We start from the raw sequence: 3702 nt of genomic DNA on the forward strand, positions 1-3702 counted from the left end.
TGCGATCAGCCAGAACGGTGTCCTTCACCATCATGCCACACTGGGCCCGTACAACACAGACATCGTCATTGCATTCCTCAACCAGCTAAATGCCATCCTCACAAATGCACATCGAGCACACCAAACAAGATATGTCGTAATATGGGACAATGTTAGCTTTCACAGATCTGCTGCAGTCCGTAACTGGTGTCAGGATCATCCACATTTCACTATCCTCAACCTCCCACCTTACTCTCCTTTCCTCAATGCCATCGAGGAGTTCTTCTCTGCCTGGCGATGGAGGGTCTATGAGCGTAATCCCCAGCAGCGTATGGCCCTGCTACAGGCAATGGAGGAGGCATGTGGCTGACCAGGCAGCATGTCAGGGCTGGATACGCCATGCAAGGCGATACTTTCCCCGCTGTCTTGCACTTGAAGACATAGCATGTGACGTTGATGAAATCTTGTGGCCAGATCCAGCAAGGCGTATGGATGTTCAGTAACTTCCTTTTGTTTTCAGTACACTTGTATTGAGTTTTCTTGTGTTTTTACAGTTTTTTACGATTGAATAAACACTAAAATAAAAAGTATTACACAATTATCAAAAGCTTACACTCAACGAGCAAAACTCGGCCCAGATTTACACCACTATAAGCACAAAGTCAGTTCACACTTTTTGTAAAACAATACACACAGTGTTTTGCAAAACACAAAACACACTTGTATGCATTAGACACAGAAGTATATCAAGATGTCACTTCCTTGCAATTCTAAAGCACTGACTGTCAAATGACCACACCTATGTGCCAATTGGTTAAACACAGCCATCAGGTGTGCAAACACAAGATTGCTTAATTGTAGACACACCAATCAGGTTTAAGCTCTATAAATATGCAGCAGGTGAGTTCACCTATCTTTTACCAAAATGGAAGGAAGAGGAAGAGTGAGGGTGAGAGGAGGAATCGCAGGAGGAGGAGGAGGAGGAGGAGGTGGTGGTGGTGGTGGTGGTGGTGGTGGTGGTGAAGCAGAAAGAAGAAGAGGACCAAATTTAACCAATGAAATACGCGCAACTCTTGTGGACCATGGTTTGACGATGAGTGAGGCTGGACTGAGAGTCCAGCTAAATCTCAGTAGATACACCGTGGCATCTGTCAGAAGGGCTTTCAGACAAGAAAACAGTTAAGAAATAACCGGTTTACAGCTGTTATTGTATGCACCATATCAGCACTTTTGTGCTGATCTGTTTGGTGTGACATTTTACAGTAGGTTACATGTATTTTGCTCTACATAGGATAATTGAGGGGCAAGTGCAACTAGGAGGAAGGGCTCCCATTCTTACATCACTGCAAGAGAGAGAGATTGTGAGCATGGTTTTGGCAAATAATGCCATCAGGCTTCGTGAAATCCAGGCCAACATTCTTGGAGACCAAACCATCTTTCAGAACGTGAATCAGGTCTCTCTGTCCACTATAGCACGCATCCTTACAGTAAGACACATCAGGTTCAAATGAAGCAGATCTATCGAGTGCCTTTTGAAAGGAACTCGGAGAGGGTTAAACAGCTTCGGCATGAGTATGTGGAGGTATGTATTGTTCACTTTAGCACTCTGATGTTACATACTGCACACATAACCTTTTTACATGTAAATGTACCGTACACTAAATCTATGCTGAACTACACAATCTTGTCTTTCACTGTATTTTAGAGAGTTTTACAAATGGATGCTGAGCCAATTCCACATGAGTTCATCTATATTGATGAGGCAAGGTTCAACCTCTCAAAGGTGAGGAGGAGAGGAAGAAATATAATTGGCCAGAGGGCAATTATCAGTGTGCCGGGGCAACGAGGGGGTAACATCACCCTGTGTGCTGCAATTACCCAGAATGGGGTCTTTCACCGTTATGCCAACATGGGTCCCTACAAAACACCCCACATCCTCACATTTCTGGACAGATTACACAACCTCATAGCCGCACAACCGCAACCGATGCAATGCATTGTCACCTGGGACAATGTTTCATTCCACCGCTCTGCTCTGGTTCAGAACTGGTTTCAGCAACATCAACAGTTCACGGTCCTATTCCTGCCACCGTATTCTCCTTTTTTGAACCCAATTGAGGAGTTTTTCTCGGCATGGCGGTGGAGGGTTTATGATCTGCACCCCCAGGCTCGCATACCCCTCATTCAGGCCATGGAGGAGGCCTGTGACCTGATTGACGCCACAGCCATACAGGGATGGATTCGGCATTCAAGAAGATTCTTTCCACGCTGTCTTGGAAATGATGATATTGCATAAGACTTTGATGAAATTCTCTGGCCGGATCCAGCGAAGAGATGACCAGTAGTGATTTCTGTACTGTGTTTTCTTTCTTTTTTTTTTTTTTTTTTTTGTACAGGATACAATTTTATGTTTGTCAGAAGCATGGAAAATGGGGCACGTTTTTTTTGTTTGTTTTTTATGTCTCTGTTGACTAAATTCAGTATTTGGAGAAATAAATTACATTTTTTCATCAGTGTGCAGCATTGGTCTTGTGTCGTGTCTAATGCATACAAGTGTGTTTAGTGTTCACTGTGTGTATTGTTTTGCAAAAAGTGTGAGCTGACATTGTGTTTATAGTTCTGCAAATCTGGGCGAGGTTTTGCAAATTCACTGTGTACTTCACCTATACTACTCTATTCACTCAGAAGCAGAATTAGCCAAAAGTGTTTAAGGTTTCCAACAGCAGTGTGTAACTGTTACAAACAGAGTTAAGTCATACGCAACGTGTGTGTTTCATATGGTAACAAAATATGGTTTTGATAAATGAGCGTATAGTTTTTACAAGAGTGTTTCATTTTGCAAAGGATCCAAGGTGTTTTGCGAATTGGGTTTGTGGTTGTGATAATTGTGTGTAGGTTTTGCAAAACAAAACACAACGCTCGAAATTGTGTTTAAGCAATTGAGAAAAACTGTATTTACATGTAATAAAAAATTTTTGGTTTGTTTTGGTGAATGTAAATAAACAGTCATGATTGAAGTGATTCCCTGTGTGTTTATATCAAACGTATTCATGATAAAAGTATGATGTAAAATTGATTTACATTATGCAAAGACAAGCACAAGCCAAATGTGTGTATCATTTATACCATTTGTGTGTAGTTGTATTGTGGGCGTGTTAATCAAAATGATAGGTTGTGTGAATGATTTGCCACAAAAATGCAATTTTTACAAAGGTGTATAATGTTTTTCAACCTTAGTTTGATTTTGCAATGTATCTACAATGCTTTGCTAGATTGGTGTGAAGTTCTTGTAGTTGTGTGTAGAGTTTTGCAAAAGCAGCCAAAGTTGCGAAAATTTAACTTTAGCAATCAGAAAAAACTGTAATGGTGATGTATTCTGGTACCAGAAGAAAGAACCAGAAACATTCAGACTGATTCTTGATATTAATAAAGATAGCGGTGATGTTTATAAAGGTTATGGTCATCCCCAGGAAGATGATTTCTCAGCTGTGAATAAACAGAGCAGCTGTGAGTTGCAGATACAGAAAGTTAAACTCCATCATTCAGCCACCTACTGCTGCAGGTGTTGGAAGTCTGGTCTCCACAGGGAGAAATGATCCCTGCAGCCTGTACAAAAACCTTCAGATGAAAACATCCAAAGTGAAAAGAGAGAAAGATCTTCCTTCCAGGTCCCCACATTTCATTCAGCTTAGTTGTCTCTAAAGCTGCTCGTCTCTGACTGAA

Source organism: Odontesthes bonariensis, chromosome 8 (genome assembly GCF_027942865.1).
Source record: "Odontesthes bonariensis isolate fOdoBon6 chromosome 8, fOdoBon6.hap1, whole genome shotgun sequence".
Lineage (NCBI taxonomy): Eukaryota > Metazoa > Chordata > Actinopteri > Atheriniformes > Atherinopsidae > Odontesthes > Odontesthes bonariensis.